Consider the following 24,686-nt stretch of genomic DNA (forward strand, 5'->3'; position numbering starts at 1 on the left):
CTTGATGTACCTGTTTTCAGGTGCCTCTATAATCCAGCAGGGCCGTTAGACCTGGGCATAAAGGATAATGGGTTTAGGGTCGGTGGACGAAGAGCCCATATTCCCCCCATAATGACTGATCTGGTGGGATCTAAATGAGGTTTAATTATGGATAATTTATTGGTAGATTACCCCTCTCTGTCTGAAATTCTTCTGGCTATTGAGAAACAGGATAGATTGGTTAGGGACTTGATTAATGGCATCTGCAGCCCTGTAAGGAGTCCTTAACCAGGTTGGCTTGACAGCTCGAGCTAGTGCTTCAAATGAGAAGTTGCGCCTGGCACTTAGTTATGAACCCAGATATAAGAAGTTGGTGGCAGTCACCAGGAAAGAATATCAGCAATCCATCAAAATTAGGAAATTGAGGTTCGCAAGTGTTAGATGCCGTTCTCTTTATTGGATTCAATGGTCCAGATTGTGAGATGTACAATTTTAAACAGAATTGAGTACTGGGCCCAAGAAAATGATATTCTCAACTTTCTGCAGTATGGGTTTCATGAAGGCCTTGTGACTCAAGAGCAGTGACTGAGCCCACATTTGATGATTGGGAAATATATACGATTGCCAAAAAAAGGAACCTCGTGCCTTGCTTTTATGGATCTTAGTAGCACCGTTGATCTGGTAAATCGTTCAGAGCTCTGGGGTAGTTGAATTTCTACAGGCATTGCTTGAGGGGGTTAGTGCATCTGTTAGGTATGGTATTAAGGGTGAGTGCAGGGTGAGCGCACCAACTTTTTTCATCTTTTTAGGCCAGGCAGAACTCACAGAGCTTCACTTCATGGAATCCTGCTGAGTTCCAGAAAAACTCTTCAAGATTGCACGGAGTTCCAGGAGCAGGTGGAATTGGGCATGTCACATTGCTTGTGCTGGTTTTTAGTGCTGGAAGCTTCTTCAATGCTGTAAAATCTGTGAACTGCACCATGCTGTGTGTCAGAGGGTGCTGCTTCTTTAAGCCTCCTGAGTAGATTTTCGACTCAAGTGGCAGCTTTCTCAACACTGATGGTCACGGCCTGCTGTGATTGTTTGTGTTAAGAAATCTCACTTGGAGGTGTTATAGTGCCTGAAATTCGCACTTGGGTTTACAAATTCTTGCTTGCTAAATTAACATTGGTGAACCGCGTTGTAGGAAGCTGTTTTTCTATATAGTGTACAAAAAAGAATTACACTGTGCAGAGTCCTGTAAATCCCCAGTTGGTTTGCAGAGGCAAGAGTAGATAGGTCCAATGCTCTATTTGTGGTAGTGTGGGTGAGCAGTTATGCTTAACAAGGAGTCATGTTAAGCATTTGTTGTACTCACAGAAGCAATTAATGAGACACACCCTCAAATAATAATTCCAGGACCAATTTAGGAAAATAACAGTTGCTTTTATATATGCTTCAAACCAAAGAACTTTACTATAAGGTAAGCAGTTTTTAAATTAAACATACTTTTCAGGTTAAAAAATTGACACAGTGCAATTTTCAGGGTCTTCAATGTTAACCTATGGGAGGAAAACAAGAATGCAGTTTTGCAGGTAAGTACACGACTTACAAATCCAGTTTCCGGGGTTTTAGGTCAACAACAGGCATAGTTCAAGCCAGCACTAAGAGTGCATCCGCAGCAGCACAGGGGTCCAGGTGCAGAGGTCAGAGTTGGTCTCAGGTGCCCAATGTTAAACAATGGAGACTGGGGATGCACGAAGATGCGCTGCTCACAGGTGAGTAAAGCAGTATCCGGGGTCGATCTCCTGGGATTAAGGCAAGCACAAAGGGAGCCACCAAACTTACACCCTCAGTGGCATGGGGGCAGCTGAGTGCAGTTCCAACACAGGGTCGGGCTCCCAATGTTAATCAATGGAGACAGGGGGTGACTGAAGATGCACTGCTCACAGGTGAGTAAAGCGGTGTCTGGGGTCAACCTCCTGGGGTTAAGGCAAGTACAAAGGGGACCACAAGGTAGAACCAAACTTACACCTTTGGAGGCACTGGGGCGGCTGGGTGCAGAGTGCTAGCACAGGGTCTGGCCCCCAGTGTTAAACAATGGGGAGATCGGTTTTGGAAAGAGGCTGCAGGCTTGGGCCAAGAGGCTGAATGAAGCAAACCCACAGCTGCCCGGATACGTTCTGATCTTGGGGTACTCAGGGACACCATCAGTGCAGCTCCCCAAGGTCCAGGGACTCTGGATAGAGGGGTGTCCTTTGACATCAGAAACCAGCGTACTGGGTGGTCGCGGTCAGAGGGAGTCTTGGGATTGAGTCTGCAGGCTTTGAGGGAGAGTCCGGCAGGGGTCAACCCACTGCAGACTCAGGCTCAGAATCACTGGGGAACCTTCTCAGGACTGGTGGGCCACTTGGACTGGGGTTGTGGATGTCAGATGCAGAGGTGGGTTCTTATGTGGTTCCTTAGGGCAGGAATCTTTGTCTTTGGAGTTGCTTTCTTTGAATAGGTCGACTGTTTTTGGGAGATCTAGGTCTTTATTGAAGGCAGGCAGTCCACCCAAGGCTTTGGAGGTTGCTGGGCTGCAGGACTGGTCGTCTTTTGGTGCAGGATCATAGAGGGCTGCAGACAAGCTGGTAGGCTGGGCCAAGTCAGGTAGTGCCATCAGTGTTCTCTTTTAGGGCAATGCTGTAGTGTCCAGCTCTTCATGGTTATCAGGAATCTGAGTACTAGGGTTCAGTGGTCCCCCTAAATACTGAATTTAGGAGCATTACAGGGAGTGACAGGTGGTAGCCAATGGGCTCATCACCTTTAGGATGACTACACCCTTCCTATTTCCACTTCCCTTGGGAAGTCAGCATAGCCCTCACCCTATTGGCCTAATTCCTTTCACACAATATTGAAGAATTTGAAAGATAGTTCAGCTCGTCCACCTTAGGGTGGGACTGGCATGAAGTGGGCACTCCTCCTAACCTGCCTAATTTTCCCGCCAGTCATGCCACCAAAAGTGGGGCCAGGAACTGGGGGTTGTTCTTCTCTACCGTTTGCAGAGGCCTGGGTTGGACTACAAAGGCAATAAGGCCTCAGAAGCTCCATCCTGCCTGGGAGAGGAGGTAACACCTCTGCCCAGTGCAGGCTTTTGTCTCTAGGCCTTGAGAGCACTGGCTGTCACCGTAGGGGGTCCAGAAACATGTCTGTGGTGGCTTAACTGGTCATGGCCAGTCAGTTAACATACTAGTAGTTGGTAGATTTTCAGGGGGCACCTCTAAGGTGCCCACTGTGTGCATTCTATGATAAATCCATAACTGGGGTCAATGAGGGTTTATTATTCTGAGATGTTTGATACTGAACATCCCAGGATTCAGAGAAGCCATCATGTAGCTGGGGAACTCGTAATGACCAGTGTCCAGCACATGCATTTTAAATGGCTTCCCGGGAGACTTACTATGTCTGAGAATTGACAAAGACATAGCAGGGGCAAATCTGGTCATGCAGATATGCCCTCACATGTAATACAATGCACCCTGTCTTAGGGCTGTAAGGTCTGCTAGAGGGGTGACTTACTATTGCATGCAGTTGTAGGGGACATGGCACACATGCTGTGTGCCATGTCATATTTTCATTTTAGTTCTGCACCAAGACATTTCGCTTGCAATGGCAGTGCAGTATGCACTTGGTGACAGGGTCCCTGAGGGTGGCACAATTTGTGTTGCAGCCCTCAGGGGTCTCCCTTCAGTGCCCCATGCCCTGGATACTAGCAGTACTACTTACTAGGGACTTTTAGTGGTAGCTAAAGGTGCTGCCAATTGTAAAGACAACTGTGCAGTTTTTAGGAAAAAGAACACTGGCACTGGGGACCTGGTTATCATGACCCCAGTGCACTCCAGTCAAAGTTGCATCCAAAAACCAGGCAAAAAGTGGGGGGGTACTGCAACCTGAACCGAACTCCCTACACATGTGCAAGGAAAAACTCCACCACTCATCGGTTGGTGGAGTTTTACCAGAAACAAGCAGAGTAGGCAAAACTGCACAGACTCCACCAGTGGAGCAAAATTGTTCACCCACCCCTAATCTTTTTGAAGGTGTGCACCAGGGGTGTATTTTATCCCCTATTTTATTTATTTTATATATTGGTGGTCTGCACCCTTTTTTTGTTTCTCAATTAAAGGATCTCCGGATATTGAAAGGTAAGCACATGCCAGTTTACTTTACACTGATGAGGCGGTTTTTCTTTCACAAACACCTAATGGATTACGTGGGCTTATTAATGCCTTTGCCAATTACATGGATGACCTAGACCTTCAAGTTAATATATCCACAACACATTACATGCTGTGTGGAAAGCCCCAATGCAAAACCGGGCCCATGGTGATGAAGGGGCATATTATTAGCTGTGTCAATAAGTTCTCATATTTGGGGATTACTTTTGACTTTAGGGGCAGCTGGTTGTCATGTCTATTGAAGGGTTGTACTCACTTCAATGTCTCAGTAGGGGTTGTTTTTGAGCTGGCATCGTGAGTCGCCAACAAACCAATTTTGCCCTTAATGGAGATGAAGAAACATGAGTGTTTACTTATTTTAACTCTTGAGGCATCTACATGGGGCTATTGGGACTGCCCCAGTTTGCAGCAGGAAGAGAATGGCTTTGCAGGTGGCTGCTCGAAGTAGGGCATAGTAGTACCCAATTGTTTTTCAGAACAAATTAGGCCTAGGTTTTGTGGAAGACCATATCAAGCTTGCACCACTCCTCGTCTGGATTTCAGTTTAAGGGAATATGCACACTAAATTTATTAATGAGATTATGGGGGTTATTACAATTTTGGAGGAGGTGTTAATCTGTCCCAAAAGTGACGGTAAAGTGACGGATATACCACCAGCCGTCTTACGAGTTCCATAGGATATAATGGACTCGTAATACGGCTGGTGGTATATCCGTCACTTTACCGTCACTTTTGGGACGGATTAACACCTCCTCCAAAGTTGTAATAACCCCCTATATCTGACTGTTTGGAATGTGTTCTCAGCTATAAAATTCCATGGTTAAGTTATATCAGAAGCAAAGCCAACAGATTGGGAAGGTCGGTGTTTTTGTTATCCCCACATTTACTGGAAAAGAGGGAGGCCGAGAGGTGAGGGAACTTAAGAAACCATCACTGAGACTCTATATTATGTATAAGACATGTCAGGGTACCAAATCTTATCTTTCCCAGGTTAAAATGTTTGAGAAAGATCACTCCTGACCAGGTTCCTGCTCCTCTGGGCTTCATCAGATGCAATCTTTGCTTCCCGTTGGGTCAGTACTACATTTAATGTATACTGATGTGCCCCAGCAATGACACTTCCCTCCAAACTCTTATGCACTTTACCCTTTTTTGCAAATATTATGAACGTTTTAGACGCAGGTTTTTATTACCGCTTTTAAAAACCTTGGGGCTCCGGCAATGCAGGCCTGCATTTTACTATCTTTGTATGGTAGCTAATCCTGCTGTGTGTTCTTCTGTGGGGGCTTTTTTAAACAATGCATTACAGTGGTGTGACTTTGTGATTTTTTTATATTATTCAGCTTAATTCTTTTTCTCTAATATGATGTGAATGGTGTATTTTATGTGAAGACTGCTGTTTTATGATTGTGTTTAATAATTAGATAAAGATGGATCTGAAATGTTTAAGCTGTGTTCTAGTGCATATTGTATGTGTAGGAAATTAGATTGTTAATTGGGGTGTGTGACTACCCCCCTAAACGAATAATCACAACCCTTGTCAGAGTGAACTCTTAAAGGTAAACTGAGTTCAGCATCCAGGTAGCTATGGCACACAGCAGAGAGGCTTAACGTAGAGCAATGTGTAAATTATTTGTGCAATAATACAGTAATATGAAATGAAACACAAAAAACTACCAAACCAAATTAGAGAAATAGAGTAAAAATTTATATTTAAAATGATGCCAAAATAATAAAATAACAATGAGGGAAACCAGAAATGTGACTTTTTAAAGTGTTAACTAGGACTCACACCAAGAAGCAAAATGTGCCTGTTAGACTTGGCATCCTTGGCGTGGTCTCCCCTAACTTTTTGCCTGTTTCCCAGGTTGTTGATGTGTGCTGGACTCTGTTTTTGCTGTTTTTGTTACTTTGGGCACTTTACCACTGCTATCCAATGCTACAGTGCAAGTGCTCCTATGTAAAATGTATGTGTAATTGGATTTCCATGATTGGCATATTTGATTTACTAATAAGTCCCTAGTAAAGTGCAATAGAGGTGCCAGGGCCTGTAACTCAAATGCTACTAGTGGGCCTGCAGCACTGGTTGTGCCACCCGCACTAGTAGCCCTGTAACAGGGCTCAGACCTGCCACTGCAGTGTCTGTGTGTGTAGTTTTTAGCTGCCAATTCGACTTGGCAAGTGTTCCCACTTGCCAGGCCTAAACCTTCCCTTTTCTTACATGTGAGACACCCCTAAGGAAGGCCCTAGGTAACCCCATTGGCAGGGTGCAGAGTTTGTTAAAGGTAGGACATGTACTTGTGTGTTTTATATGTCCTGACAGTGAAATACTGCAAAATTAGTTTTTCACTGTTGCAAGGGCGATCTCTCTCATAGGTTAACATAGGGACTACCATTAAATATGATTAAAGTGTAGAGTCCCTTTGGGAGCAGATGGACATGTGGAGTTTGGGGTCTCTGAACTTAAAATTTAAAAATACATATTTTAGTAAAGTTGGATTTGAGATTGGGTGTTTGAAAATGCCACTTTTAGAAAGTGAGCATTTTCTTGCTTAAGCCATTCTGACTCTCCTGGTTTGTAGATTCCCTGTCTGGGTCAGTTTGACAGTTGGGCTGTTTGCACCTCTCTCAAGACAGTGACACAAAGGGAGCTGGGTTGTAACCTGCATATCCTGATGAGCCATCTGTGCTAGGAGGGAGGGGAGGAGTGGTCACTTACACCTGAAAGGGTTGTGCCTGCCCTCACACAATGCAGTCTCCAAAACCCTGGTGTGTGTCTCGGGCCTGGCCTGGGCAAGGCAGGATCTCACAAACAAGAGAGACTTTTCATGGAAGTAAGTCTACTTCAAAAGCCAAAATGGGTATAAGAAGAGCACCCAACCCCCTGAAAAATTAGATCACTTCTGGAAATCAAGAGGAACCTCTGCCAAGGAGAAGAGCTGAAGAGAAGTGCTGCCCTGCCTGTGGAGCTATTCTGCAGTTGATGCTTCTTCCTGTGAAAGGGGACAAAGACTTTTGTTGTTCCTGCTTGTGAACAAATGTCCAAGGGCTTGTCCTGAGCTTGCCTCCTGTTGTTGAAGTGTCAGGGCCATCAAAGACTTCCTCTGCCAGCACCTGGACTCTCTGCTGAGACTCCTCCCCTGCCACGTGGTGCCCTATCCAGTTCCTGGGCCCTTGAAAGGTGAAGCTGGCAGAGAAAGACTGAAAATCCACGCACAGACAGTCTTCCGAGACGTGGCTGAGAAAGGAAGCGCCGTTGGCTTCATTGCTGAAATCAATGCTTCACCTGCATCGGGGCTGGAAGATCGATGTAAGCAGCTGGAGAAACGACATGCAACACCCGCTGGTGGGCGCTGTTAATGTTGCAACCTCACATAGCGCGGTTTTCTGATACCGTGCAACCAGATTTTTGAAGCAAACCTCACTGGGCACGGAAAAACAATGCACAGCCTGCCCGGACCTGAGGTGCCTGTCCGGATTGATGCATCGCTCTCCTGCGAAGAGGAAAAACTATGCACGCCGACCCAACCGTAGGAGGAACGACTCACGGTCTCGCTTGCAAGTGAGATATCAACGCATTGCTGGCCTTTTCTGATGTACACTTGTCCATGAGGTGTTATTTTGATGCTACCCAGGTACTTTTGCACGCTAACAGTGTTAGCACTGCTTTCTAAAGGATTTAAGACTCTTTTTGCTTTTTAATTCATAACTTGACTTGTGTTTGGTGGATTTTTGTTGTTTTGGTCTTATTTTGTTTAGATAAATATTACCTAATTTTCTAAACCTGTGTTGTGTCATTTTGTAGTGTTTTCACTGAGTTACTGTATGTGTTGGTACAAATACTTTACACTTAGACTTTGAAGTTAAGCCTGCCTGCTTGTGCCAAGCTACCAAGTGGGTGAGTGGGGGTTAACTAAGGGTGATTCTCCTTTTCACTGACTAGAGTGAGGGTCCTTTCTTGGACAGGGGGGTAACCTGACTGCCAACCAAAGACCCCATTTCTAACAGTGCCAATGCTAGTTAATGGTTGCAGTAGGTGCAATTTGACACTGACTGAGATGGAGGGCAGGTTTTACAGACAAACAGGTTTTTTCCTGATCAAACATTTTATCTTCTAATTTCAGTGCTTTAAGTCCCAAATCCATCACACAAATACAATTCTAAAGCCCCCAGGCACTCAAGGTATGCTCTTATAGACTTATATGAAGTCAGCCATAGGCCAAGCAGCAGGTTCCAGCTGCTGCTGATCAACTGGGCAGTTGCAGGAAAAGGCCTTTTGTAGTTTGTTGTGTCCCTGTGGCTTAATAGGTGCCTTATGACCCTTGGAGTCCACTTCATTGTCCGGGATAAAGTTAATCCAGTTCCTGGGCCCAATCCTACTGGTCATCATTTCAAGGAAGCAACAACACCTCATCACACCCAGGCCTTTGTTCTCTACTCTGGGAGAAGTTTTCACACCTCTTCAAACTCAGATTACTGGGTGACAGATTAATCTTCTATGAACTTCAGGAAGGGAAAAAGTAACTTTCTAACAGTTATCTTTTCTTATATTTGCAAAGAATCCGACTTCACCATTGGTTTGGATTTTTAATAACTATTAGAAATGGCTGTTTAATTTTTAGCCAAGCCCATTCCTGAGATATTCTATTAGAATTTTCAATCTGTACTCCGATTTTCTTCATAGGACTGCTAGGCCTGCAACAGTGAAAAATAGATTATGGGTGTGAGTCTTGTTAAGGACATGTTGACTGAACATCACATTTCAACATGTCCTACATTTAAATACCATGTACCCTGCCTTTTTGGCTACAAGTCCTGCGTATGGTGACATTAATATTTAACGGGGAATTATTGACCTGCCCAAAAAAATTATTTTGACAGGTTGAATTGCAGTTTTTACACTGCTACAATGACATTTAACTTAAAGAACCTGGGCACACTTTGTACCATATACTGGGGACTTATAGGTAAGTTAAAATATACAAATTCGTAATATGCCAATTTGACCATGTTTAAAGGGGGCTCAGAGGGGCTCTACCAATGATTAGCAGGGATTAAGTGCACAGAGTTCTAAAACCAGCAAAAATATATGGTCTAGCTAAAAGTGAAAAAATCAGGGGTGACTAAGTATGAATGTATGTCATTACAGAAATAAAATAAAAAATGAAGAAAAAAAATGCAATAAATGTGAATATGAGAAAAATGGCAACAAATCAGATGATTATCAGTAAATCAAATCATTGTTGGAACCAATCTGTATCATAATATCTCCTTTCTGAGCCCCTAGCAAAGGTCTATGTTAGTACCAGAAGTGCCTCTTACACACATTCCTTTATCTCATGGATTAAACAATGTTTTCCTTCTGCACCCTTGCTTCCAGAAGCTTGGCCAATATCTTTATTTGGTTTGTCATGCTATGCCTGGGAAATTCATTAATAGCAGTAACCCACGCCAGTGTATGACTTTGAAGCAGATTGTGTGCATCTTTGATACTCCTATGGAAATCTGAGGATCCTTTTGTGCTAAAATGCCTTTGCATTAAACTTATATCGAATCTCTCAATATTATTATGGAAAAACAGGGCTTAGGATGTGTGATGTAAGGTGTGCGAAAGAAAATATTTTCGCCTGCACATTTGTCTAAATCTAATGTGCTTCATAAATCATGATATTCAATGCAACATATATTCTCCTTCAACCTATAATAAAGATTCACTTTATACAGTGAGTACAATAAAATGAAATAATGCCTTTATAATGAATATATGAATATATGAATAAATGAATGCTGTGAGGGGCTCCAAAGCAATATATATGCAAAGCACATGACACGTTTCTATGGGTAAATGAGTTGATACCTAAGGATAAAGTCGATAACATTCATAAATAAATTCGGAATCCCTCTGTAGAAAAACAAGGTATTTTGCCCCTTCTGAATTTAAGACCCATGAACAACTGGGAGTCTTTACCCCACTGACACGACATTTACATGACATTACTAGAGTCAATAAAACCTACCTCATTTGCAAAAGTCCATAGTCCTGATTGCTTTGCCTGCCCTTGAACCCTGATAGTTAATCAGGCATGGATTAAGACTATGTAAAACCTTGCCCACACCAGTCATTTTTGGTGGGGATATTGGCCCGTTTACAAGTGGGTGGGGTGGTATTGCCTCTCTGGACACTTCTCTACCCAACTTGTAATGGGGCCTATGGTAAGCTGCTTGGGGACCTGGAGGTCAGCGTGTGTATCTCTCTTCACGATTATGCTTATGAAGCCAAGTTACATTTTAAGATATCCTCTTTAATTGAGCTCCGCCATCCGAAGGACAGCCTTGTCCCACAAAGAACTCGGCCATTTTTTTACTCATTAATAATACATCCTGTTAAACAGGATTTCTATTACTTTCAGTCAATCCATTGGCTCTTCTTGGATCTGATTCTATGTCGTCTTGATATTTTTTGTATTTTGATCTCCAGTGTTCAATAACTAGGCTTGACTCAGCTCTCGCTATATTCACTCAAATTGCTGAGTCAGTCACTTTTTGCTTCATCTGCTTCATCAAAGAAAACCCTATATTTCTACGTCTGATTTTGATTCCATCGCCCAGGCAGTAGTCGGACATTAGAAATGTGTGGGTCATCCCACTCTTGCTCTTGCTTCTGCACAACATCTATTTAATACTGCAGTTCATGTGATGGTAAATGTGGCACTGTTTAAACTTGCCATTACACTGTTCCCTTTGCTCTGTAGGACTGATAGACCAAGAGGTAACCATCATAGGACTAAGAGTTGAAGGGGACTCAATAAAGCTCTGTGACAAGGTCTCAGGGCACGGGTTTAGGAGAGAACCAATCATTCAATTAAGGAAATAGATTGTCGTCAGAAGAAGAGGTGCAGCCAGAAGGCCTGCTTGTGACTTGTGTTCTCTGGTCTTGAGGGACCTAAGCGTTACCACCTCTTTTTGTCTTTTTAAGACTCACCAACTCAATGACATTGATTTAGTGCGGAATTTGTCATAAAGAAGCTCTTCGCGTTCTGCTTATTATTATTATTATTATTATTATTATTAATATTAATATTATTATTATTATTGTTGAAATATTTATTTAGGTTTTAGATTGATAGAAAGTTTTCAGGCAGTAACAAATCACAAAACATTGCAGTGACCCTCATACATTTCTCCCCCATCGCACCATCCCCGAGGTACAAATTGCAGACACAGCTCCCTGGGGCACATCTTCTCATTGTTCGCCATTGTTCCGGTAGTCATACGTCCCTCTTGTCCTTTTGTCCTCCCCCTACCTGACTCATCATCTCTTTGTTTCTTTTTTGAGGTCTCTGTTTCACCATGTCCCTGTATCCCACTACCCCCATGTTTTCAAATTGTTTGAGGCAGCCCCTTCCATCAAAGACTGCCTTTTCCTTGCTCTATACACATCCATTCCTTCATCCATTCTTGTAGCCTTGGGCATACTGTTCTGCCCCAATTTTTTTAAGACTTCTCAATTCACCATTAAGAATCCTAGATTGATCAATAATCGTTTGTATAAAGTTACGTTTGACTACCTTCAGATTCACAAAAGCACTAAAGGGGCTTGTGCAATACCTATTCCTGTAGCCTCTTCTAGTGTTCATATGGCTCCCCCATATATTGTTGCGGTTTTAGGGAATTCCCACAGTGTGTGGAGGAAAGTGTCTTTCTGAGTACAGTTTTACATGCTTTTATCATCCCTGACCCTGCTGATTTGGTGCTGGGAGATTCAGGTATAATAAATTCTATGTAAGACTTTCAATTGGACTAAGCGGAAGCTCGCCTTTACGTCCACTTCTTTTGGGACTTGAAGTGCATCCCTCCAATTGTCCATTGTTTCTCTGCCAATGTGCCCCCGGCTGTTCTAGTCCTCCCTGTGTATTCCTCTTCAGTGTGCCATAGGTGAGGGAGATAACCTTTGTATTCATGCAGCCATCTAGTAACCTGTTTCCTAAGGGGGAGTCCACTTTGATCTCCTCTCCTGGTGGGATTCTGGCCTGCAATTCATGACACGGTTGTAGGTATTTAAATGTCTGCATCATTACTGTACCTTATTTGACCCACAGGTGTTTAAGGGGTACAATACAGTTTGATTTCTATTCATTATGCAGGGAGGAGATGCCTATATCGTCCTATTTTTTAAGCCCTGGTAATCTTGATACAAGGCCTAGTCTTGTGCCCAGCCTCAAGGGAGTTTTCGTAGTTAGCCTCCTCTCCCATCTCATTTCTCTATTCAGCTTATGCCAGATAGAGAGGACCATTGTTGTTGCTGGTGGGAACCAGCTTCTACCCTCCTTCCACATAGTGCTTGGAAGTAGCCTTTCTTTCCCATTTTATCCCGGTCCATTCTCAATGCCGGATCTTCTAGAGGGTTATATGCCCATTTGTTTATATTATTCTTTTCCTTTTTCTGCTTATTCTTCTTTTTCTTTTTCTTCTTCTTCTTATTATTATTATTACAAATCATAATAATAATACTACTACTAACAATAATAATTGTTAGGAGATGGCCCTCTTGGCAAAGTCATCCTCCTCCTAATTTTACTGTATTCATTTTGTTGGCTTTAGGACTCTGCGCTTTACCAATACTACCCAGTGGTAAAGTCCTTGTGGTCTCTTGTTAAAAGTTAGTAAAATTGACTTATACCCAATTGGCATATTTAATTTACCTATAAGTCTCTAGTAAAGTTCACTACAAATGCCCAAGGTGTGTAAATTAAATGCTACTTGTGGTCCAGCAGCACTGATTCTGCCACCCACTTAAGTAGCCCCTTAACCATGTCTCAGGCCTGCCACTGCAGAGCCTGTGTGTGAAGTTTTAAACTGCCATGTCTACCTGGATAAACAAACCCTTTGCCAGGCCCAAACTTTCTTTTTAATACATACTGGACTGTGCAGGGTGCAATGTATTTAAAAAGCAGGAAATGTACTTTTAAGTTTTACATGTCCTAGTAGTAAAACATTCCCAAAGTCATTTTTCACTAGAGCAAAGCCTGTCTCTCCCACAGGACAACATTGGAATTACCTTATTTCATCTTATAAGTGTAAATCAGATCTGGAAGACACAAACTTTTTGAGTTTGGTCTCTCTGGAATCACAATTTAAAATCACAACTGACGGTGAAAGTTGGCATTTTCTTACTTTAGTCATTTGGTGCCTGCTGCCAGTCTTTGATCACTTGGCTGGGGTGGGTGACAGCTGGACTTTGTATATTCCTCCTAGACAACCACACACAATGGGAGCTTAGGTCTGACTTAATGGGACATCCAGGGAGGATGGGAGTGAGGAGTTGAGCACAGCCTCACTTACATATGAATGAGCTTTGACCTGTCCCCACACAAAGGACTGCCTAGTTCCCTATAGTGAGTCTGGAGCACGGACAGGAAGAGGTGGGCCTCTGTACACTTTAAAGGCCTGTCTTTGAAGTCTCCCCCCCCACTTGAAAGGCACCACTGGGTATAGGAGCTAGAGCTTAGACACCACTACTTGAGTACACTTTTAGACCTGTGAATATTCTCTCAGGAAAAAGACTGCTATTGTGCTGGACTGCCTATTGTTCCTTTACCTGGGTTAGAAGGACTGGACCTACATCACTTAAACCCAGAGTGACTTCAAGGGCTAGCTAGCTGGCCTTCTGATCCGAAGACCCAGGGACAAAAAAGACTTCCAACCACCCTGCTGTTGGACTCTGCTATCTGTAACTTTACCCTGCCATGTGGTGCCACCCCAGTCCTGAACACTTGTAAGTGGGCCTAAGGTGTTTTGCTCCAGTGGAACAAAGGTATCCTCTGCTGCGGAGCAGAATTGATGAATGCCGATGTTGTGAGGATCAGAACTGATGCATCATCTCTATTGGATGGGTTAGAACTGACACAACCAGACTCCATCACCACAGCACCTTGCATCTTAGAACCGGCACTTCACCTTTGCACTGATACTGCCACGCCTGATCCCTGCATCCACGTCGACAGCAGCCTCAACTACAATGCCAAAACTCTTCATCTCAGCCTCTGCTCCCATATGAGCTGACACATCGCCTCATCTGCACCATGCATCCTCAACCACAGACTTCACTTTGCAAGCCCAAGTGCATGGATTATCCATGGCAATGCATCTAGAAATTGCACCAACATAGCACCACCGCATCTTGGAACCGACACATCACCTCTATTGTGTGGTTCGGAACCGTTGCAAAGCTCGGCAACCAGGATTTACTGTAGCCGGCCCGTGCTCCATCGCAGTTGGCCTGAACTTTGGAATTTGTCCCGCTATGACGTGACCATTTGTCCTTGGTTGGCACTTCTTGCTTCAAAGAGCTAGATCACAGTTTAATTAAAAAAAATTCATAACTCAAGTTCTATTTATTGGATTTTTATCATTTTTGTCTTGTTTATTTATTAAATTTATATATATATATATAAATTCTAACCTGGTGTGGAATTTTTTTGTGTGATGTTTTCATCAATTTACTGTTTGAAGTTTTGCACAACTACTTTACATAGTGCCTCTAAGTTAAGCCTGACTGCTCTGTGCCAAGCTACCATAGAATGAGCACAGGTTAATTTAGGGTTTGCCTGGCTCTTACCTTGAATAGGATTGTGGTTGCTGCTTGGCCAGGGCTCACACCCCAGTCAACCACCAACTCAATTTCTACCAATAATAATAATAATAATAATAATAATAACAATAATAACAATTATCGTCATTATTAGTAGTAGTCGTGGTCATAGCAGTATACTATGAATATAACTAAAAGGCAGCAGAATTAAGTGCAGTACAGGACAATAGGTAAAGATACAATCGATAAGTAGTTGAAGGGTTAACTGAGTTCTAAGAGTGGAATGGACTGTTACTCCTCTATTAATATTATCATTATTATTATTATTAGTAATAATTATTATTGTTAATATTATTGTACTATGAATAGAGCCAGAAAGCAGCAGAACTAAAGGCCGAACAGGACTATAAGCTAAGATACAATTGACAAGTGGTTGAAGGGGTAGCTGGTTCCAAGAGCGAAATAATAACAACCACCACAACAATAATGGTGATCATAGATATCAATATACTATGAAAGTAGCCGAACGCACAGACATATGTGCCAGGCTAAAGATATAGATACAGTCGACAAGTGGTTGAAGTGGTAGCTGGGTTCTGAGAGTGGGACTGGAAAGTTACTCTGCTATTATTATTATCATCATCATTAAGTATACCGTTATTAGGCTACTGGAAGCATATGCGCTCCGAGGCTTCAGCAGCCACATCAACATTAGAATACATTTAGAAATAAACACCCAGAATAGACTTTTCCGCCGTTCCTGGTTATTAGTTTTCCTCTGGTAATCGCTGCCTCTGTGTCCCACGCTTAACACAGGCGCATCCAGGTTCAGCACCCTGGACAGGGACACGGAGCTGTTCTATGCCGTCCCCAGGGACGAGCGTTGCTGCACCGCCGCGTTCACACAACAGTTTTCCGAAAAATGAATTTACGCCCACATTTCCTAAAGGTTGCACGGGCGCGAGGCAAAGCAATACAGCACTGCGCGCATAGAATTTTAAAATGGTAAATAAACTGAGACACTCTTTTGCATTGCCTGAGCACTGGCGCAAAACTTTTGTAAATGAGGACCTAGATTCGTTTACAAAGGTACAGGCTAGAGCATGGGTACTCTCAAACATTTCCCCAGGGACGCAAAGTACTGTCTGTGACATGCCCGAGGGGCGCCTATGCCAGTAGGGCGATCGTCTGGGTGATGAAAGGTGGGCGTAGGGGTACGTGATGCAGATGTGGACAACAAACCGAGCCTTCATGTGACTTCTGTCTGCCATCAAGACTTTATTACCCTTACTATAGCTAATGTGTAAATAAATTATGCCAGTTTACAGCTTTCTGACTGTTCCTGCTCTTTCAAGTGAACAGCAGCCCAGTTCTGCTGTTCACCAGGGGGCAGCAATTAAAGGTCAGGAGGGCCGCATGCGCCCCCGGGCCTTACTTTGAGTATCCCTGGGCTAGAGTGTTTGCTGTTACTTTCGCACATCTTTCCTACTAACCTCCTCATAGAAATGCGCTAGGGAAGGATACAGATGCTCGCTGACACTCAGCTGAATTCCCCAAACCAAGCTGGCACGCAGAGATTGGTCACATGGCAATGTTACTATTGTAATGGTTCTGAATATATATCCAATCATATTAATGTTTGCAAATAGGTCAGTCTTAGGCTTTACCTAGACAAAGACCACTAGAAAGACTGAACCGCGCATTGTAGAAGCACTGTGCCAAGAATAAAAACACCCGCCTGTGTCTTCACAGAGAAAAGCCACTCGCAAGAAATAAGAAGCAGTACAGCAGGATTGATGTAAGAAATATAATTTCTTAGTAACCAATGTTTTATTTGGCAGAAAAATTATCTGGAACTATTTTCAGTGTACGATGATTCACAAGATGTCAGTGCACACGCACTACACGCATGTGAGTGTGGAATGAGTATGCATTAGTTATGGAACACATTCTGAGATTATATACAAAAAAAATTGCCATCCTGCCATGCCAATGCAGATGCTAAGGTCTCAGAATGCAAAATGTGACGAGCATCCGCAAGGAAGGAAATGAGGTATCCATAGTACACTTAACACGCACAATTCTTTCCATCTCAACAAAACAGGAGTAGTGAGTGTGAAAATTGGGAGGAAAGATCACCACAGTTATGGTATTGGTAGTAAGTCCATGCACCCGAGGAGTAGTTATTTATAATTATGAAAATACTAGTGTTCTCAAAGATATGTAAATCATTTGTTTTTCTTAATCTACAGTAAATAATACATTACTTACATTACACAAGCACAGGCTTAGAACAATCAGTGTGTGTCCCTAATATATCCCCCAGAGCATATTTATGCATATTACGCAATGCTTAAATTACATGAACGATGTAAATGTGTTAATTTTGATGTATGCATAAAATCTTTGTGTATGTATCTTTCTCTTTTCTTTGTAGATCTGGATGTAACAGAGCCACTGGCTCCCACCCTCTTCAAAAAAGCTAAATCATTTACAAAAGCTGTTAGTCTGTAGTTAAACAAATGTCAATTTGTAACACAGCAAATGCTTTATATTGTTTGTAGTGTCCTTGCTCTTTAATTTATGCATTATATGGAAGCCAATCACACATATGAAGACATTGGTGGTCATTACAACCCTGGCGGACGGTGTTAAAGCGGCGGTTAGACCGCCAAAAGGCCGGCAGAAAAATAAATGGTATTACAAACGTGGTGGAAACCGCCAACAAAGACAGCCACTTTAACACTCCGACCGCCACGGCGGTACAAACAAACAGCATGGCGGTCACCGCCAACAGACAGGCGGAGGACAATGTACCGCCCACAGTATCACAACCTACCAATCCGCCACCTTTTCCGGGGCGGATTCACAGAGAACAAAAACAGGGCGGGAACATGACTTCGAAGGGAAAACGCTCACCTCTACACACCCCACGAGGAACCAGGACGCCATGGAACCAGAGCTGCACATTTACCCTGCCCTTATCTTCTTGCTCCTCTACCAGGAGCACGAACGCCGGCGGCGAAGACCACGGTGAGTACTGCACCTACGACACAGGGGAGGGGGGAGGAAAAAAACAGGGACACACACACGCAACACGCAACACCCCCACCCCCACCCTCACCCACTACAACACACACACTAATACAGCATGATACATTACAGTTACACCCCCCAAACCCCCCAGAAGAATGCAAAGACAAAAGGAAATGAGTGTAACCATTGTAATATATTAAAATCCAGTACGCAAAAATATATATACACTGTTAACAAATATATACACCAAGAATAGTAGTCCAGGTATTGCTCCATTGAGGTCCGTGGAACACTGGGCCCACATGACATGGGCGAGGCCCACACTCAATACCCGAACATGATGGAGAGAACACTGCAGGGGCATCAGATAGCAATAAAACAGGCACCTCAGGGGGAAGGGAAAGGGGGGGCACCTCAGCAGGTTGAGTGCACAATGCCAAATCCACGACGGGGGCCTCATGCCCACTGTTCAATCCTGGGGAGTGCAAAGCCACAGTCTCTCAAATCTCTACAGTGGGTGGGTTGCCCACTGTTCAATCCTGGGGAGTGCAAAGCCACAGTCTCTCAAGTCTATACAGTGGGTGGTTTGCCCACTGTTCAATCCTGGGAGTGCAAAGCCACAGTCTCTTAAGTCTATACAGTGGGTGGTTTGCCCAGTGTTCAATCCTAGGGAGTGCAAAGCCACAGTCTCTCAAGTCTCTACAGTGGGTGGTTTGCCCACTGTTCAATCCTGGGGAGTGCAAAGCCACAGACTCTCAAGTCTCTACAATGGGTAGGTTGCCCACTGTTCAATCCTGTAGAGTGCAAAGCCACAGTCTCTCAAGTCTCTACAGTGGGGGGTTTGCCCACTGTTCAATCCTGGGGAGTGCAAAGCCACAGTCTCTCAAGTCTCTACAGTGGGTAGGTTGCCCACTGTTCAATCCTGGGGAGTGCCCAGAGTGCTTCATCCTGCCAAGGACTGAGGTAGTGGATGTAAATCTCCACTGGTTCTGGAAGGGGCTTTGTGCCCAGAGTGCTTCATCCTGCCAAGGACAGAGGCAGTGGATACCTTTCTCCACTGGTTCTGGAGGGGGCGTTGTGCCCAGAGTGCTTCATCCTGCCAAGGACTGAGGTAGTGGATGTATCCTGCCAAGGACTGAGGTAGTGGATGTAAATCTCCAATGGTTCTGGAGGGGGATTTGTGCCCAGAGTGCTTCATCCTGCTCGTGGCGGACACAGTATCATCAGTGCCCTTGGCGCTCATGGGCCAGCGGTGCTTGTGGCGGTGGTGTCCTTGGCAGCGGTGCTTGTGGCGGCGGTGTCCTGTTCAGCGGTGCTTGTGGCGGTGGTGTCCTGTTCAGCGGGGCTTGCGGCGGCAGTGTCCTGTCCAGCGGTGCATGTTGCGGCGGGGTCCTTGGCAGCAACTCAGTTGCTGGCAGTCCTGTCTGGCCCAGCGGGGCTGGTGCTGGCGGTCCTTTCTGGCCCAGCGGGGCTGGTGCTGGCGGTTGTGTCTGACCCAGCGGGGCTGGTGCTGGCGGTCCTGTCTGGCCCAGCGGGGCTGGTGCTGGCAGTCCTTTCTGGCCCAGCGGGGCTGATGGCAGTGGCCTCCTGGGCAGCGGGGATGATGGCGGAGGCCTCCCGGGCAGCGGGGATGATGGCGGTGGCCTCCTGGGCAGCAGGGCTAATGGCGGTGGCCTCCTGGGCAGCGGGGATGATAGCGGTGGCCTCCTGGGCAGCGGGGATGATGGCGGTGGCCTCCTGGGCAGTGGGCATGATGGCGGTGGCATCCTGGGCAGCAGAGCTGATTGCGGTGGCCTCCTGGGCAGCGGGGCTGATGGCGGTGGCCTCCTGGGAAGCGGGGATGATGACGGTTGCCTCCTGGGCAGCGGGGCTGATGGCGGTCTTCTCCGCCATGCTGCTCTTCCCAGACTTGCTTAGTTTCTTGTGCCCCTTCCCCACCTTGGAAGGTGTCGCAGCTGACTCCACACTCCCACCTGTACACCTGGGAGCGGCTTTGGTGGCTGGAGTCTCCCCCCTCTCCCGCCGGGCACTGGCCAACTTTTGATGCTTGACAGGTGGGGTCTGTCCGTGCTGTAGCTCCTTGCCACACTGGCTGCCCTGCTGCCTGGTGCACTCCACAATCCGGTGACTACTGGCACCACTGGTCCCGGAGATGTTGTGGCTGAGGTGCTAGGTTGGGACCTGGAGAGTCGGGCCCTAGGAGACTGACAGGTGGGGGAGGTTAGGGAAAGAGGGGCTGCTGGGAGGGCGGTGCTGGTAGGGGGGGTGGCGGCTGTACCTGTAGATGCGGGGGGCACAGATGTGGTCACCACCACAAGGGAGCTCCCATCAGAGGACGAATCCGTATCACTGGTCTCAGCTCCTGTCCCCGCCGTGGAGCTCCCCTCGCCCTCCGTCCCACTGGTGAATTCCGAGTCCGTAGTCTCGCCCTCCAGGGCCATGTGGGATGCAGCTCCCTCCTGCTCTGGTGTCACTGCTCCTCCGCCTGATGATGATAATGCACACAAGAACAGGGAGACCACAAAAAGGGGGGGGGGCGACAGAAGAAAGACATGTTGAGTGCATGCATTACCGCTACCGTTGGTGGACACGACAGACACAGAAGCCCCCTGCACTACGCTGCGCACTTGTGGTCCACTGTTCAGACCCTGGGACATGGCCTACAAGGCTATGGCCGACATCTGCACACATGGATGTCACAGGAGCCTGACTAGGTGTAGTTGGCACTGTACACAGGTGGGGTGGGGTGGCACAGGGTCTGCCAGAAGAAGAGGACCTAACTAGCACACTCGCCCTGGCCTAGGGAAACCCACAGCCCACCTCCCCCACCCAGACACCTCCACTGCGCGCTGAATCAGCTGAATGAGAGTGTACTCACCCCCTTGTGATGCCCTCAAGTGCCCATCCAACTCCGGGTACGCCACCGCCAGGATCCTGAACATCAGGGGGGTCATGGTGCGACGGTCACTCCTCCCATGTTGGGAGGCCATCCCCAGCTGGGCCTCCGCCGTCTTCTTGCTCCAGCGGCAAATGTCCTCCCATCTCTTACGGCAGTGGGTGCTCCGTCTGTGATAGACCCCCAGGGTCCAGACGTCCTTGTCGATGGCACGCCAAACATCCTTCTTCTGGTGGCCGCTGACCTACAGGAATTGTACAGGGGAAAAAGAAAAGTTAGTACCAACTACATCGTCACAGTCATTGGCCCACATCCCTACCCTTGCCATGTGGCACATGCACTCACCGTCGTTTCATGCACGCCTCAATCTCCCCCCCCATCTTTCATCCGCCCCACTCCACACAGGCATAGCCCATACAGCATGCTCCCAGTGTCCTTACCTGTTTGTCTGGAGGACCGTAGAGTAGCGTGTACTGGGGGGACCCCGTCCACGAGTTTCTCCAACTCCTCCGATGTGAAGGCAGGGGCCCTTTCCCCAGACGCACAAGCCATTATCTCTTCGAGACTGAGGTCACAGCAGCACTTGCAGTGTAGGTCCTCTCCTGTCGAAGATCAGGTATCGTCACCGCCGGCGTACATCGTCATTGGCTCCTGGGACCCATAGGGTCCAATGTTAACCAATGCAGAATTGCCTGCGGTCTTCGACCGCCTACCGCGACGGTGTACAACACCAGCGCAGTTACCTCACATCCCATTGTCACACTTTACAGGTCAGGCAGCCGCCATTTCAGGGGCCCACATGGCTTAATTTTTAACTGCGTCACATATACCTAGGCCTTGCCTCAACACTCATACATGCAAATTTCGGATTATGAATCGTGTTCTGTGTAAGCTGTGGGTATGTACCTCTGGGTTGGTTGACTCTGTGCTCGCTGTTGTCCTTCATAGGCACCGTCCACTGGGACATGTGAGGAGATGGCGGCATCCTCCGGTGTACAGACCGCTGGTGGACCTGTCGAGAATGGAGGAAAGACATGTGATCATCACCTACAGGCTTGATCGTGCCACAATCCTGGAACTGTGTGCTAAGTTGGAGCCAGACCTTATGTCAGCTATCCGCCATCCCACAGGAATCCCCCCTCTAGTGCAGGTGCTGTCAGTACTCCATTTCCTTGCAAGTGGGTCATTTCAAACAACAGTGGCCATAGCATCAGGGATGTCCCAGCCTATGTCTTCCAACGTGTTCTCCAGAGTGTTGTCTGCCCTGCTGAAACACATGCGGAGCTACATCGTTTTCCCTCAGGTGGAGGATTTGCCTACAGTGAAAGGTGATTTCTATGCCCCGGGACATATCCCCAACATCATAGGTGCCACTGATGGGACACATGTGGCTATGGTACCCCCGCAGGAGTGAACAGGTGTACAGAAACCGGAAGAGTTATCATTCGATGAATGTGCAGATGGTGTGTTTGGCCGACCAGTACATCTCCCAGGTTAATGCCAAATTCCCTGGCTCAGTGCATGACGCTTACATCCTGCGAAATAGCAGCATCACTTATGTGATGGGGCAACTCCAGAGGCACTGTGTGTGGCTATTAGGTGAGCACCTGAAAGCAAGTCAGTGGGAATGCTTGTCTGGGTATATCCCTACAGGTTAGTGTGTGTCTAACAGTTGTCCCTCGCCATTTGCAGGTGACTCTGGTTACCCCAACCTGTCATGGCTACTGACCCCAGTGAGGAATCCCAGGACAATGGCAGAGGAACGCTACGATGAGGCCCATGGGTGAACTTGGAGGATTATAGAGCGGACCTTCGGCCTCCTGAAGGCCAGGTTCAGGTGCCTCCATATGACAGGTGGATCCCTTTTCTACTCACCAAAGAAGGTGTGCCAGATCATCGTGGCCTGCTGTGTGCTTCACAACTTAGCTTTGCGACGATGGGTGCCTTTTCTGCAGGAGGATGGTCCAGATGGAGGTGTTGTGGCAGCTGTGGAGCCTGTGGACAGTGAAGACGAGGAAGCAGAAGAAGAGGACATCGACAACAGGAACTCGGTGATCCTGCAATACTTCCAGTGAGACACAGGTAAGAATACAAACCTGCCTACTACATGTACTTTAACACTACTACCTCTCTACTGTCTGCACTTTTCACCCAGTGTATGGTCACTGAGTTGTCACTTTCCCTTACGATTTCACAGATGTGGGTCCCACTGTGTGACATCTGCTTTGTTTCCTCATGGACTAGAGCTGTGTGACATAGAAATGTTGACAGTACAATTGAAAGAGCATTTTGACACTGCAATTGCTAATACACTATTTCGAAATCTCAGACAGACTCCAGATTGTTTTGTGCTTTAAGTGTGTTTATTTAAGTGCTCAATATTGGAGGGTGCTGTAAAATGGTGAGGGGTGATGGTGGAGGAATGTCCATGGCAGAGTCCAGTCTATTAGTCTCACATGTGCATTGCCCAAATGGGCATAGGAAGTGGAGCTGGGGCAGTGTGAGGATGGACAGGGTGACTAGGTGGGACAAAATGATGACAATCAGGGTGGTCTCATTTCTTGGCGGGGGTCTTGGCATCGTTCTCTGTCTTTGTCCTGGATCTCAGGGGACCGTTTGTGGGGTGGTTCTCCCTCTGCAGGGGGTGGGGTGCTGGTGTGGTGGTCCTGTGGTGGTGCCTCCTGTCCACTAGCGCCGGCGGAGGTAGTGGGCAGTTCCTCGTCCAGGCGAGTGTCAGGGGCCCCTTGTTGTGCCACAGTGTCCCTCCTGGTGTTGAGGACTTCTTTCAGCACCCCTACAATGGTGCCCAGGGTGGAATTGATGGATCTGAGTTCCTCCCTGAAGCCCAAATACTGTTCCTCCTGCAGCCGCTGGGTCTCCTGAAACTTGGCCAGTACCGTTGCCATTGTCTCCTGGGAATGGTGGTAGGCTCCCATGATGTTGGAGAGGGCCTCGTGGAGAGTGGGTTCCCTGTGCCTGTCCTCCCCCTGTCGCACAGCAGCCCTCCCAGTTCCCCTGTGTTCCAGGGCCTCTGTCCCCTGGACCGTGTGCCCACTGCCACTGCCCCCAGGTCCCTGTTGTTGTTGGGGTGGTGGGTTAGCCTGGGTTCCCTGTAGTGGTGGACACACTGCTGATTGACGTGTCCTGGGGACAGAGGTATGGGCCCACTGGGTGGGTGCTGTGCTGGTGTTTCCAGAGGGGGGAAGCTCTGTGGTGGCCTGTGCCAGTGTGAGGGGAACCGACTGTCCTGAGGTCCCAGATGGGCCGGGCTGGTCATCTAGATCCAGTTGGACAGAGCTGCTGTCATCACTGTGGGCCTCTTCTGTTGGTGGTGTGGACATGTGTGGACGCTCCTGTCCGGTGACGTTGGGTGGGGGTCCTGCAGGGGTATAAAAGGATGTTTATTGCATCTGTGTGTGCCATGGTGTGTAATGGGTGGGTGACCGTGTACCCCAGTGCTTGCATTCCTATGTGGGACCTTGTGTGATGGTGGTTTAGGGGGGTGTATGGGTATGTGCAGTGGCCATGCTTTGGTGATGGGTGTCCATGCTTTGTTGTTGCATGCAGGGCTTGGTGTTGGGATGTGTGGTTTGTGATATTGGGACATTTGTGAGGAGTTGGAGTGATGGGTGTGAGGGCGAGGGTGGGGGTATGTGATGGCATGCAAGTAGGGTGGAGGATATAGTAGTAAAGCATTGCCTTACCAGAGTCCATTCCTCCATCTACTCCTGCGAGGCCCTCAGGATGCAGAATCGCCAAGACTTGCTCCTCCCATGTTGTTAGTTGTGGGGAAGGAGGAGGGGGTCCGCCGCCAGTCCGCTGAACCGCAAGGTGGTGTCTTGAGACCACGGAACGCAACTTCTCCCGTAGGGCATTCCACCGCTTCCTGATGTCATCCCTATTTCTTGGGTGCTGTCCCACTGTGTTAACCCTGTCCACTATTCTTCGCCATAGCTCCATTCTCCTAGCTATGGAGGTGTGCTGCACC

This window comes from Pleurodeles waltl, chromosome 12, assembly GCF_031143425.1.
Source record: "Pleurodeles waltl isolate 20211129_DDA chromosome 12, aPleWal1.hap1.20221129, whole genome shotgun sequence".
In the NCBI taxonomy this organism is placed as follows: Eukaryota; Metazoa; Chordata; class Amphibia; order Caudata; family Salamandridae; genus Pleurodeles; species Pleurodeles waltl.